Consider the following 15,436-nt stretch of genomic DNA (forward strand, 5'->3'; position numbering starts at 1 on the left):
ACCCAACAAACTTTCAAGCCATAATATTGATTCCAACCAGGACATTTAATTATCAGGCCCCAGTTTTGTAGACCACTGCAGATTTGACAGTATGGAGAGGTAGAATGGGAGGGTGTTGTTCAGATCCAGGAATTGCAACACTACTCTTAAGTATTTATTGTTCAGCTGAGCATTGAGTGAACCACAGGCAGGGAAAGAATTAAGTATGTCAAACTGCATATGTGAAATAACAGAGAAAGAAATGTTACCAGCATATTTTCAAACAAAAGACATGAAAATGGCGGCTCTTCTGGGTATGGAAAAAATTTTCCTTTTCCTACGTATTGACAGCCAGAGGGGGTTATTATTGAGAATATGGGTAAAGTTGCCACCAGTTTCTGCTGGTACTCATGTTTAAAAAGAAACTATGGAAACTAGGAGAAGGAATATTAATTAAGTTCAAATTTGGAATGTCTTTGCCAGGAGCAGATGAATGAATTCAATGAAGCAAACTGTTGGGTTGTAATTCAGTTTTTTGTTAGTATTTTAATAGAATGCTGAACTTTTCAGAAATTAATACTTTGTTTTAATAATCTTATTAAAAGGTTATTTCTTGATAAGATTAGTCCTGGAATGTGATTTTTTTGTTTTTAATTTAAAGAACCAGTATATATTTTCTTTCTTTTTCACAATTTTAAATATTCTTATTGGTTATGACTAAAAAATATTTAATACATTTAAAATATTAATACATTTACATGTTAATAAAAAGCACAAGAAAATAATAGACAAGTAAAATGTCTTTCCCCCTCCAAACTTTCAGTCTCCTTCTACCTCTAGATGAAGAAACCTGTTATCAGTTTGTTGTGGATACTTTAGAGATATTATTTGCACTTAACTATTGGCCTACAAGGGCCTCAACTATTTCAAGGCCCTTTGATGATTACTTCTTTTGAGTTTTATTTGCTAAGAACACATGCTTTTTAAAAGAATATTTCCTAATAGTGAAAGTAATATGGATGCCTGGAGAGGGTAATGCTAATGAGAAAATACAAAATGGGGAAATTATTCACCTGAATAAACCTGGAGAGTTTACAAGTAAAGCTTCACTGGTCACTGCAGGGTTTAAAGGAAGTTTCCACTTTACAATGTAAATATGTTGTGGTCGTCTTAGTTCTTAGACTAATTTGCTTCTTTCTGGTGGGGAGGATAGCAATGTTGAGAAAACACTGACTAAACCGAAAATCGGCTCCATTTAAATGTGAAGCTGCGTTCTAAACACAAGCATAGTCTGCTGAAGGGCTCTGAACATTAAGCTGCATGCCTTGCTGAGTTTTATTCCAAATAGACAACAGCAGATGGTAACAATGCACTTCTCATAGATGGTAGGAGGGAGGCAGTCTTGTTTCAAGTAATACTATTTCTGGGCGATAATCCAAAATGCGCAGTAGGCAGAAGTTAAAAGGAAGCGCTTGCTTTTAGGTTTTAAAAATATATCCCTTAATCCTGGGTGATGATTGACAATCATGATTTAGAGTATGAGGGGCCGCTCTTTAATCCGGCAAGTTTGATGTTATTTGCGTATCTAGTAGGGCTTTTATTCAACTAAAACTAAGTGGAAGCCTGTGCAATTGATGCCGCATTTCAGAATTGATTCTTGGCCTGGTACTCTATTTACAGATTAGTAAGTACACAGGATCTGTCCTCCTCCTCATCTTTTTGAAATTTAAAGGTTCTAAAAGGCACATTTACAATTAAAATATTTCTTGCTGTGTAAGAGTATGACTAGGAGATGACTTTTTTCTGTATAATTTAATTTCTTGAGAAAAGAAGCAGTCTATAAGATTATATTAATCCTGATTTGATTATCAAACTATGATATTAGCTATTGGTATTTATAAATGATTAAAATGTTGTCATTATTGACTTCATGTGGTTTGTTTGTTATAAGTTCTTTGGAGAAATTTTAATGAATTACCTCCAAGTCTCTTGCTTCTATTAGGTTTCTAGCAAAGCTTTTCTAAGGAACAGATCAATGTTAAGCCATTATATTACAATTGTTTTATCAGCTGTGACAATAATTTGATCACACATTAAAATAAAATTAGTTAAATCATAAACTCCAAAACAAGATATCATTAAGAAAGGAAAATATACAGGAATGAAAGTTAACAGACAAATTTTACAGCAATTAACAGGAGTGATTTTTTTTTTTTTGAGGCACTTAAGCTCTGCGTTCAATGTCTTTGTCACAGTTCCATTCGACAAAGCGAAATAGACTACATGTGAAGCCCAAGTGATACAGTGTCTTTCCTGTATTCTCATGATGTTTTAAATTATGTAGTTTTTGGAAAATGTTTAAGAAGTTAAATGCATTCATTACAGAAAAATTTGAAAAATACAGAAAAGTATGAAAAGAAAATAAACATTACCTTCATTCCCAACAGTCACTATTGTGAATCATCTTCTATTTATTTTTCTTATATTTTGTTGCAAATATTTAGATTTCAGGGCTAAAATGTACTTCCCAGGAGACGTCCTGGCTGCTAGGAGTGTGTAGAAGCATTCAAAATGGGTTCCTCTGGAGTTGACGTGAGTGACACAACCTGCTACAGGTTTGGTCTGTGTTTTGTAAGCTGCGTCAGCAGAGCTTTCTATTAAAACCCCAGTGATGGGATCCTTTGTGTTTAGAATATACTCTAACCTAATAAGTGCATGTTGATAATACCTCTTTCTGTTAACATTTCAAAAGCCCGTTTTGCTGTAGTATCATGCATTTGATATTTAAAAGCTAATAAATCCAAGTGATAGTAAGAAAATGTTATTGATATATTCATTGCAAAATGTTCTTCAAACCAAATTTTGTTTTTGCCTTTGTACTCATAGTTTCGTGCCAGTAAATGACTGGGTGATTGCTACAGTGAAAACACTGCTTGCCTCAGCTTTGCTTAATTAATTCATAATGACAACATAGGTAATTCATTAAATCTTAATGAAGATTGGATATAGAGGAGTATAGTAGTTGGATCTAAATCTACAGCTCAAAAATCAAATCCCAACCCCTTAGACTGCCAAATCCAGAGAAAAGTCAAGGCCCTTTCTCTCCAGCCAGCGATGGCCATCATCCTAGAAACCTACACTGTTGCCTGGTTTTTCCTTTGCCTAGAATGCTCTTCTCCTACCTACTTCCCACCCTCAGGTCTCACACTGCAGCTCTTCCTTCCAGAAACTGCTCAAGTGTCTCCATGAAGCTTTTGGCTACTACCCCCTCCCCAAGGTCCTGGCCCCTTCCTCTCCACTGCCAGGGCACTACACACACACACACACACCCCCCTCCACACAGCTCTCATCACCTCTGGTTTCCATGATTTGTTTACTGTCTGTCTCCTCCTTACCTGTGAGCTCTCACAGTCTAGCACAGCATTAAAAAATGGTTTGTTGACTGAATGACTTACTAAAATAGATGAATAAACAAACGGATGGTTGAATTTGCTCATGAGATAAGGGTACCCACCACCCAGCATGTGTCTAGCACATAGTACACATAGGAGCAATGACCATCTCTGATGCTGTTACTTTTACTGAATAGTTACCAGACATTGCATTCAGTGCTTTAATGAATTACTCATTTATGGTCATCTTATTGCTATCCATATTTTACAGAAGAGGTAACAACCAATAGCTCACAGGGCGGGCACTCAAACCCATGCTGTCTTATTCCAAAGCTTAGGTACTAGGCAATATTAAACATTCTACTGCCTTTTTCTACAGGAGGCAGTCAATACTTAAATGAATGAGTGATGAATGCTTCCCCTCTATTAAAGAAGCTATGGTAAGTAAGAAGTTACAGTAAGCATCTACCACCAGGTGCATAGCAAGTGCTCAATAAATGGCAGTGCTATTGGCTTTGTTATTTTATTGTATGGTCTCCCTCAGAACAACCAGTCTAAATAGCATCATTGAAAATCAGACATGGTATTAGGGCTGGATTGAGATATGTAAGCACCAATTATGTTGAAAATCATGGTTCAACATTTATTTAGTGAGAAGTGATCAATACTAGCAAGGATGTTTTGTCTTGCCTTTTTTTTTTTTTTTTTTTCTTTCTTGAGAAGGAGTCTTACTCTGTTGCCCGGGCTGGAGTGCAGTGGCACGATCTCAGCTCACTGCAAGCTCTGCCTCCCAGGTTCACGCCATTCTCCTGCCTCAGCCTACCGAGTAGCTGAGACTACAGGTGCCCGCCACCACGCCCGGCTAATTTTTTGGTATTTTTAGTAGAGACGGGGTTTCACCATGTTAGCCAGGATGGTCTCGATCTCCTGACCTCGTGATCCACCCACCTTGGCCTCCCAAAGTGCTGGGATTACAGGCGTGAGCCACCGTGCCTGGCCTGTTTTCCTTTCTTTTCCCTTCTCCATTTTAATCTCTTCTGAAAGGTGATCTACTTCAGTAGAAATGGGACCATGCTATATTTTGTCCTTTGTGTTAGGATGCATAAAGAACTGAGTTCACTGGCAACATATTTCCATGTTTTTGTTTTGTTTTGTTTTTTGTGTTTTTTTTTTTTTTTTTTAGCATTCCTAATATATAAGTGCCACAGGCATTTGTCTGATTGAACCACCCTATAATCTGGCCTTGAATAAAAAATGATATTATGACAAGTGCCAAAAAATGTCTCAAATGCCAGGTGATCTACTTGGCTCAGAGATTCTCAGCCCTAGTTTTGAATCAGCTCATTTGGGGAATTTAAAAAATCTTCAGATTCCCAGCACCCAATCTCAGAGTTTCTGATTAAGGAGAACTGGAGGGTTGCGGTTGACACATGTACTTTAAAGTAACTCAGTCCTATGAATCGGGATGAGAAGACTGTGTCCAGAACTAAGGAGACAAAGTACATAGAGGCCTCTTCTGTGTCTGGCATATAAATATAAATACAAACCTTCCTTACCTTGAACCCCCTAAGTAGGATGGCAGATAGAAAAAGACAGTAAGGATTTATTTCCAGCCTTGTCTGGGGGAGAGGGGAATCTGACTGGGGCTATGCAAATCATTTGCACAGACATAATTCAGTGGTTTCACAAATTTGGCTTTTTTTTGGAATCACCTGTGGTAGTTAAAAAAATCCACAAAAACCATAATCTGAGTGCATTGGCAACACATTTCTGTAGTATTTTTAGCATCCCTAAGATATTGATGCCACGGGCTCCCATCTCTGGGGATTCTGATCCAATTGATTGGGGGCGTGGCCCAGGTATCAGGATTCTTGAAAGCTCCCAGGTGATTCTAATGTGCAGAAGAGTTTAAGAACCACCGGTCTGGTTGAAGAGACTGCATTAGACCTGGAATAACTGACTCTTTTTGGCAATTTCCTTTCAACAAAGGTATCTTCTTGGATTGCTCTTTCTGCCACTCTCGAAGCCTAACTCTCAGTAAGCAGGCCTCTGTTTCAAAGGCAAGAAGAAAGGAGTGCAGTGAGTACGGCTAAAATGTTGGACTCTCTGGTTTTGTAGAAGTTCTAGATGGGACCTCTGGAAGATTTTGTGGAGGCACTTTTTTAAATGTACCTTTGCTCCATCCTTATTCTCACAAAGAGAGCTCCTGACTTTGTAAGCTCCTGACTTTGTTAGGCTGACCAAGAGGAATAGTCCATTTGACAGTCAGAGATCTCAGTAAAAGGGAGTACAGCAGGGTTATGACTTATGTGGTATATTGGTATGAGCCAGCTCACGAGGGCCTGATCACCCTCTGGTGCAATAGTAAAACTCTGGTTCAGAGCCTGCAAAACTGAGAACCACACCTTGCTTTCTCAGTGATCCTAACAAATTGCTATCCTATGAGGCTTGTCAAGAAAAGGACAGCCACCTCAGATCATCTCTTCTAGAGAATGACCTGGGAACCATCTCCAAAGCATTTACTATGTTAAATAAATCAGGGCACTTTACTCCCTTAGCTGAATGCTAAAAGTTATAGACAGGGATTTGGTCAGACCTAAGAAGGAAAACAGCCTGCCATCATGGAGAGAAAAAAGAAATAACTGAACGGTCTATTTGCCACCAACATGAACACCAGTCAAAGGATGGTGTGTCTGAGAGGGAAACCATGAGACAGAATGATTCTAAACCAAATGCAGGTGTCTGAATGACCTCATTGCTGAACTCATGAAGCTCACTAATTAAGATGACATCCACCTCTGCAGGGAGTAATTTCTTTTTTTTTCTTTTCTTTTTTTTTTTTTTGAGATAGAGTCTTGCTCTATCGCCCAGGCTGGAGTGCAGTGGCGCAATCTCGGCTCACTGCAAGTTCCACCTCCTGGGTTCACACCATTCTCCTGCCTCAGCTTCCCGAGTAGCTGGGACTACACACGCCCGCCACCATGCCCGGTTGATTTTTGTATTTTGTTTAGTAGAGACGGGGTTTCACCGTGTTAGCCAGGATGGTCTCGATCTCCTGACCTTGTGATCTGCCCGCCTTGGCCTCCCAAAGTGCTGGGATTACAGGCGTGAGCCACCACGCCCGGCCTGCAGGGAGTAATTTCAACAAAGGAGTCTTCTCTTCTCTAACTCTTCCTCTTTTCTTCATTGATCATGTAGCTTGCCTAAATGTCCCACTACTAAGACTTTGTTATGATATAAAATACAAATATTTTGGGAAAGAGTAATATAATAAGCCTTCTTATCAATGTACGTATAGTGATTTCCAACCCTGGCCGCATGTTAGAATCACTTGGAAGAGAGGAGTTGTTTTTTTGTTTGTTAGTTTTTAAATACCAATGCTAGAGCTTCACTGTCAGAGATTCTGATTTAACTAGTTTAGGGTGGAGAACAACAACAAATTGTTGTTGTTGTTGTTTTTAGGTGATTTTTAATATGCAGCCAAAGTTGGGACCCATTGGTCTAGAGTGTGAAAAACATCATATTCTTCCTGGAGGGCAGATTTTGACTGGGAAGGAAAGAAAACTGAGTCTTTAGCCAAAAGGAGGTAGGAAGAAGTACCTGGGATTTTTATAAGAGATGGGGAAAGTGGAGATTAGGAAGAGAGGTAGTGCTGAAAATAAACTTTTGTTTGTCAGTTTTGCCTAGGGCTGGCTCGACTCAGGACATAATAGTGATAAGAAGCAAGGAGGAGAATGAGCTTATGAGAAAAGTGCATCTTCATGAATACATTTTTTTTTTTTCTTTTTTGAGAGGGAGTCTCATTCTGTCGCCCAGGCTGGAGTGCAGTAGTGTGATCTCGGTTCACTGCGACATCCACCTCCTGGGTTCAAGTGATTGTCCTGCCTCAGCCTCCCGAATAGCTGGGATTACAGGCACTCGCCACCATGCCCAGCTAATTTTTGTAATTTTGGTAGAGATGAGGTTTCCAGGTTGGCCAGGCTGGTCTCAAACTCCTGACCTCAGGTGATCTGCCTCCTTCGGCCTCCCAAAGTGCTGGGATTACAGGAGTGACCCACTGCTCCCAGCCATGAATACATATTTAAATCTGTCTCAATAAGTATTCTTTTAATTATTCTTTGAGTTTCCAGCACTGGAAACTGACCACCTTCAACTACAGCAGTTTTAGTTCCTATAGCACTTGTTCTTCCTGGATAACTCTAAAAAATTTTAGCAAAATGGAGAATTAAAGTATGTCTCTGGGAGAGTGGTGAGCATTCTGCTTACGGATCTCTCGGGATAGTTTATGTAAGAACCTTTAAGTGTGCTCTCAGAGAAATAAGTCTCAATCTATTATTGTGAAATGACTATGTAAACATCTGTCTTTTTTTTTTTTTTTTAAAGCATTCCAGTTATATCTTGTTTTTGTTTACTTCTCCATCATTTGCTGGCCAAACAGCTTGCCCCTGGCCCTATTGTCTTGTTACTTTGCTTGGCGTGAAGAATTTTAATGAGTTTTGTTGGTTGCTCTCCTGACTTGTTCAGAACCATTTCTCAGGGCTGCTGTTGTACATCTGTTCCTCGGCCTCTGAGAGGCAGTGTGGCATCATGCATCGAGCTTGTGCGGCCTGGGTTTGAATCTCGGATCTTTGACCTTGGGCAAACTTTATTGGATTTCTATTTCCTCATCCGTAAAATGGGAATGATACTAACACTAACACTCACAGAATCGTAAGAATTGAATGAGAATACATGTGAAAATTACTCTGTCAACCATAGCATGCTGTGCAAGGGATTTTTCTCCCCCTTCATTGGCCCATCCCACAGGGAAGAACTGTTAAAAGTTCTTCAGAAGCACATGAAAAAAGCCTGGATTGTTTGGGGATATTTTTACAGCATCAGCTCCTGGTCTGTGCATCATTTCAGAACAGAATTACTGAGATCATCGTCTAGCCTGCCTGAGGTCACAGCTCAAGGGTCCTTGGCACCAGCCTCTGGGAACATCATCCATTGGATGCTCTGCCCCAGAATCTGGCATCAGATTTGTATGGGCTACTGGGTTTTGTTGATCTGACTTTAGGTAGGGCTCTAGATTAAGTCACTCTAGCTTGTGATAATCAGACAGGGAGCTGTGTAGATTTTGAGGATGTCAGACTAGAGTTTCCTCTTAGAATCAACATCTTAGCTGTAGTCTACCTGTCTCTCAGCCGTTAAAGGACCCCATTCTTGATATATAACTCCCTGGGGATGTGAGAGTCTACCAAGGCTTCAATACAAAGCAAACTTCAAGCAAGAGCTTTATTGTTAGGATTTGAGGTTGTTCATCAATATTATATGATGGAATCTGACACGTAAATACGATTCAGGAGGAAACAGGAGTTTATATTTTTCCATTCGAAGGCTTTCCTAGTGTTGATCTGAAACAGCAGTGATTCTCAAAGTATGATGCCCAGGCCAGCAGTATCAGCATCAACATCAGCACCAACATCAAGATAATGTGTTAGAAATGCAAATAAATCACTGGCCCCACCCCCAGATCTCTTGAATTACAAACACTGAGGGTGAGGCTCAGCTGTGTTCAGCAAACCGTCCAGGTGATGCTGATGCTTATTAAAGTTTGAGAACCACTGATCTAGAAGCTGTGGCCACCTGTGTTTTCTCTTGGTTCTTTAGAAGTAGAGATGATGATCTTCAGGGTATTCTCTCAGGTACCTTCGTTGTAGTCACCCCCTTGGGGAATTGAGCTTTATTTGAAATGTACTGGTTGCTGTCTACTATATTGATAAAAAGTTGTAAACGACTTGAATTTGCAAACTGTGTCTTTTCTTAGAGTATGCCTCAATTCTTTTAATCTAGTAAATCCCAGGGCAAAACTTTCATCCTGGTTGGTAGTAGTGGGAGAAGAAGACAGGATTAGGAGGAAAAAGTGAGGCATTGTCTGGAATTCTGTAGTTCACAAATGAATCCACTGAGGAGTGGGAGGATGATTGGGATGCCAGAGAAGTAAGAAGTTGTGGGTCCTGTTTACCTGGATAGTTGTCTGTGACAAAGCATGGCTTTGATTAGAGTCATAAATTGTTTTTTTAGGCCAGGCATGGTTGCTCAGGCCTGTAATCCCAGCACTTTGAGAGACTGAGGCAGGTGGATCACCAGAGGTCAGGAGTTTGAGACCAGTCTGGCCAACATGGTGAAACCCTGTGTCTGCTAAAAATACAAAAATTAGCTGGGCATGGTGGCACGCACCTGTAATCCCAACTACTTGGGAGGCTGAGGCAGGAGAACTGCTTGAACTGGGAGGGACAGAGCGAGACTCTGTTTCAAAAAAGAAAATTTTTTTTAAGTTAGTTAATTTATTTTTATTATAAATGGATCTAATTTATAGTTGTATGTATGCGGTACAAAGTAATGTCGTGATTTATGAATACAATGTGGAATCATTAAGCGAAGCTAAGTAACATATCCAGCACTTCAAATACTTATTATTTTTGTGATGAGAACATTTGAAATTTACTCTGAGCAATTTTGAAATTCACCACACTGTGCAATAGCTCTCAAAAGAAAATAACTTATTCATCATATCTAACTGAGGCTTTGTGCCCTTTGACCATTAGCTCCACATTTCCCCCATCCCATCACCCCTGGTAACCACCATTCTACTCTCTGCTTCTATGAGTTTGATTGTTTTAGACTCCATGTGTAAGTGAGAACATGTGGCATTTAGCTTTCTGTGCCTGGCTCTTTTCATTTAGCATAATGTTCTCCAATTTCATCTATTTTGTTGCAAATGATAACATTTCTCTTTTTTAAGGCTGAATAGCATTGCATGGTCTGTATATGCTACATTTTCTTTATCCATTCATCTGTTGACAGACACTTAGGTTGATTCCATAACGTGGCTATTGTGAGTAGTGCTACAGTGAATATGGGATGCAAGCATCTCTTCCACATACTGATTTAAAATCTTTTGGGTAAATGCTGGATTGCATGATTATTTTATTTTTAATTTTTTTGAGGAGTATCTATACAGTTTTCCATGATGGCTTTAGCAGTTTACATTCCCACCAATAGAGTGATAATTTTGATTCAGTTCCAAGGTTTAGACATGTAAAGAACAGAGGTTAGGACAGCCTGCCTAGTTGAGTTTAATTTCTGATCAGAATGTTATATAAGTAGAAAGCATTTCCTTTATTTTTAAGGTCACTTTAACCTTCCTGAACTAGAGACAATGTAACTTGATAGAAAGAAGACTGACCTGTGTGCAGAGCCATGTGTTCTAGTCCTGCCTTCCTACCAGCTTGCTGTGTATAATGGGCAAGGCAGCTCTCCGGACCTTTGTTCCCACAATTGTAAAAAGGAGTTTGACTCCACAATCCCTCAGGTCTCTCTTCCAGCTCTGAAGTTCATGGATTAATTCCTCCATGTCCCAAAAGTACTTGGTACTCATCTCAGTTGTCTGCTTCCCTCTTAATGGCACAAACTTAATGGCTGCCATAGGATTCTCCATCTGAGGAGCTGTTCTCCCAAAGTGTAGTTTCATCAACTTCCTGGGTTCAGCTGCTTTTACTTTCAGGACTCACAATTTTGGGAAGAAAAGCCTGTCATTTCTCTTCCTGGGTAAATGTGCATTTTGTTATCTGACCTCAAGAAATAGCATGAAATTAACTTCTTTCCCCTACCCTTGGTTAAAAGAAATGTAATTTTGTTCTGTGGCTCTTCACACGTTTGGTAATATCTGACCATAAATAGTTTTAGGAGTAGAGAGGGTCAAGCAAATAAAACAGGTTTGCCCATAGGCTGGGAAAAAGAATTCAGCCCAACAAATTTAAATTGCCTTTCCTTTGATCATAACGCATATTGGTGGCCTCAAGGAGGATAGTACCAGTGTGCTAAAGGCTAAAATTTCCATTTCTATCACTTTACTCACTGGAGTGGCTATCTGAAGGACTGCTGGTCATATTCTCTAAGTAGGGCTCTGTGTCAGTTTCAGCTTTCAGAATGTGCTAGAGATCTGTGTAAAATGGCACTTTTTAGCAATAGCTAATAATGTATATTTTCTTGTTTTGCATATGATCACCCCTCTGATATTAACATCCGACTAGTCACATTAGGGAGACATAGGAAAAACACTTTTCTTACTTTATTATTATTCTTGAGTCCTAAAAGATTATTTCTCAGGTTCTAATTGATAAGACAAAGAGAAATTCAAGACCTACAAATTCAAAGGCAGTTTCTGAATGTTACTCAACTCTAAGATTCTATGAGATAAGTCCAGGACTAAGTAAGATTTCCCTCTTCATTTAATAATGAATTCAAGACTCTGCTGTGTGGTAACAAGCCCTGTATCAAAACTTTAATGGTAAAGTGAAAATACTAGATTCTTTCATTTCTTCGCCAACAAATACTTAAGGGAGAGAGACAGTGATCCCTGGCTTTCACCCCATTTTAAGCCTTTCTTTTGTCATCATTATCCATCATAATGTGACAAGTGGGGGCTGAAAACAGTAAATTGGCTAAAATATGGGTCACAGGGTTACAAGAAAATGGCCAGAGCAAGCTTGTTCGACTAGCTGCTGAGTACTAAAAATGAACCATCCACATCCATCCCTTTGCCAACTTTGGTTGGCACCACCCGTGGTGATTTTTTCACTCTGACTTATGTTATCAATAGGAATAATTTTAGGTCTGGTGACTGTGTAGGACTGACAGGACAATGACAGCAGTTCCAAAATTCTCCCAGATAATTACCTCTCCTTTCTTTGACCGGTTTCGAGATTGGCCTGGGAGGCTCCTGGAAGGTGGGGTCCCACTCTTTATGTCCCTGCTTCCCAGAGTTTTCCCTGAGGCCTCACCCTTTTCCTAGGGAAGATAAGAACTTTGCCCAGGCCCATCTGAGCATGAGGGCTGGGGGAAGACAGGACCTCATTGCCAATCTTGGTATATTCGAACTAATGAGGGTTTTCTCTATTTAGACTGCTAGCACAACTAGAGGTAAGAAAATGCTTCAGTTATGTTTAAATTGAGTTGCAAATACAAGTAACATACTCCTGAAAGAAAAATTCTAATTTTAATTAAACCTTTAATTTATTCTCTATCTCATTTTCTTGTTGCAGCTTTACATGATGGTAGGTTGTGGCCGTTTTCATGATCTCCTTTTTTTCAGATGAGGAACCTGAGGCACAGAATAGGCAAATGGCTTGTCCAAGATAACACAGCAAGACAGCAGTGGAGATGAGATGAGAGTAACTGCTTGCAATTAGCCCAAATCCTTTTCCACCTGTACTTTGAAGCAATGAATGTCAGGTAGCATGTCAGTTATATATCTGAGATGCTGACCATTTTTTTCTCCTCCCCCACACAAAGAAGTAGTCCAAACAATGGTCTAGCATTAATAAAAACAGAAACACTTTGTTAAAATAACAAATGTGAATTGGACTCAAAAGGTGACAAATTTTTATGTATGTGCCCAAAGTTTCAGAGATGGTTTTATTCACGGTCATGAGTCCAGCACATGCTTTTGTAATTCCCAAGCTCTGCTTCTTCAACCCCAGTGTGCTTCAACCTCAAGAAGTCCCCCTTGTTACCTTCTTTAAGTTCATAGGTAAAGCTGTGTTTCATTTTGTTTACTGAGAATGTTTTGAAATTATTTTGTGTCTAGGAGAGATTGGAATGGATTGGAAAACATTAACCTGTCTCATTATCACATAGCCAAATGCTATTTAAATGAGCAATTATTTAAAGTAGTCCAAAGCAGTATTTTTTTTCCTCTAAGGAAGAATCAATTTTATTACTATTTATTTCCCCAGTTCTTTTATCTTCACCTTCAAAGAAATGGAGATTTATATATTTTTTTAAGTTGAAGTCTCACTCTGTCATCCAGGCTGGAATGCAGTGGCACGGCCAGGGCTCCTTGCAGCATTGACCTCCCAGGCTCAAGCAATCTTCCCACCTCAGCCTCCTGAGTAGCTGGGACTACAGGTGTGTACCACCATGCCTGGCTAATTTTTTTTTATTTTTCGTAGAGACTGGGCCTCACCATGTTGCTTAGGCTGATCTTGAATTCCTGGGCTCAAATGATCCTCCCACCTCGCCTTCTCAAAGTACTTGGATTACAAGCTACTGCGCCTAGCCAAGATTTTATATTAACCTGTTAATTGCTCTTCTTCACTTATTCTTTATTATTTAAATCAACCAGGCAAATATTAATCTTTCTAGTCTGAGACTATGGGAATAAAGAATGAATGATTTGATCTTATAACTTGAGTACACTCTGCAGAAAGTAAACTGGTAAAAATATCTTAGTATCTGAGTTCAAGGTTGAGTTTTCAATGATTTGACTTTAAAGTATAGGAATAAAAAATCAACTGTTTAGAACAGTGTGTCCTGAGTTCTGTACATCAAGTGTAGTGTTTTTCTTAGGCTTAGAGTAGACCTACTAAGAAACTTCTTTTTGATAATAAAAATCCATGTTGCAAGCTGTGTCCTGTATTTTTCATCTAGGACACAGGTCAGCAAATTTTTTCTATAAAAGGCCAGATAGTAAATATATTAGGTTTTGTGGGCCATAAGGTCTCTGTCACAACTGCTCAACTCAGTCACTGTGGTGCAAAAGTAGCTGTAGACAATGTATAAATAAAGGAGCATGGCTGTGTTCCAATACAACATTTACAAAGAAAAATAGTGGGCTAGATTTTGGCCCAAGGGCCATGGTTTGCTGACTTCTAATCTAAGAATTTTTTCGGGTAAATTTGTTATATTATTCTGCTTTGGAGGAAAAATATGAAGGTCAGTCAGCTATAGACAAGAAGCTATCACTTCACAACTCTGACTTCTGTGATTCAGTCTCCAGAACTATGCTTTAACAAGAGAGACTTCCTGCTCTTGAATTAGGAATTAGAATGAGTGATTAAGAGAATTTTAAGTGATTCATTTAAAAATACAACTTTTAAATGGGGTTTGTTTCTCATAAAAAATGTATCACATATGTACATGTTTATATGTATATCTCCATTGTATACAGTTATCTATGCTTCTAAAATATACCTGTCTAATGTGCTGGAAACTCTATAATGACTGCTGCAAACTTTATTTTTGTTAGTTGCATTCACAAATAACAAGACTGGGTTCCTCCTTGTCCTTCTCTAGGCACCAAGTGAAACAGACATCCCAAATCCAGCATATGTCTGATTCCAGAGTTGGTCTGCTCCAGGTGAGAGCTGTCCACAGGGCAGTATGTGGGTATCTGTTATGCTAAGACTGCCCCCTGCCAAAGTGGTCATTTGCTCAGTTGTTTGATCAAAGTAAAGAGATGGTAGTCAGAGCTCAGGTCATGAATGCAAGAACTGGAGTCTGGTAAGGGCTATCAGATGGACAAGTTAGGTAGATGGATAAGAGAGGTTTAGCAAACTGAAAGAAGGAAGATGGAGCAAGGTGTAATACTGATAAGAGAGCAGTTCAGAGGCAAATTCTGTGAACCCTGAATTTCATGTCTTTTGGGATATCACTTTGCAAAGTTGTCCTGGCACCATTTCCTGACTGGAGGCAGGCTTTCATAAGGACTATCCTGAGGGTTATGCAGTGACCCATTCTAGGGATTTGTAGGTTCCTGAGGGATCCAGTTCACCTCGGATTCCATAGAATAAAGTGGACTGGCCAGAATGAACACTGGTAAAACTGTCATCAAACCAGTATTAAGCACAAAATCTCCTTTAATTGTTTGTTAGTGGCATTTTCAACATGTATTAGGGGTTGAGGTATCCCTGGAGGCAGTCAAGGTTAAAAGCAAGAGCTCTGCCATTTGGCTCTCAGGGTTCAAATGGCAGCTCCACCACTTATTAGTGTGTAATGGTAATGTATAAAATAACCCAATCTTTCTCAAATCATCTACTCTGTAAGATAGTCTATTCTTTCTAAAAGGTTGTGTGTGCCTGCCTGCCCACCTACCGCCCCACCTCCCCACCCCAAGTATTTTGCTGCCACAAATTGCTGGGTGGAATCATATGAATTCTGAATTACTTTTAAAAATTGACATTGCTTTGCTGCAAGCCAACTACATCATAAGCTGTGTCAGCTAAAGGTCTCCCCACCAG

General features: G+C 39.4%; 1 long non-coding RNA gene across 2 annotated transcripts in view; it reads left to right on the top strand.

Moving 5' to 3' along the window:
- Positions 1–675: 675 nt before the first annotated feature.
- Positions 676–15,436, top strand: part of LOC103886269 — a 34,376-nt gene continuing 19,615 nt past the window's right edge. Inside the window, exons 1-5 of one of the 2 annotated variants that reach the window (XR_004184895.1) lie at positions 676–2,571; positions 2,866–3,811; positions 5,361–5,450; positions 12,511–12,650; positions 14,493–14,556. This is a non-coding gene — a long non-coding RNA (uncharacterized LOC103886269). Of the gene's footprint in view, positions 3,812–5,360; positions 5,451–12,510; positions 12,651–14,492; positions 14,557–15,436 lie in introns of both variants that reach the window. The other variant, XR_649765.4, reaches the window with a different exon arrangement.

The sequence above is a fragment of the Papio anubis genome, chromosome 7 (genome assembly GCF_008728515.1).
Source record: "Papio anubis isolate 15944 chromosome 7, Panubis1.0, whole genome shotgun sequence".
Taxonomy (NCBI): domain Eukaryota; kingdom Metazoa; phylum Chordata; class Mammalia; order Primates; family Cercopithecidae; genus Papio; species Papio anubis.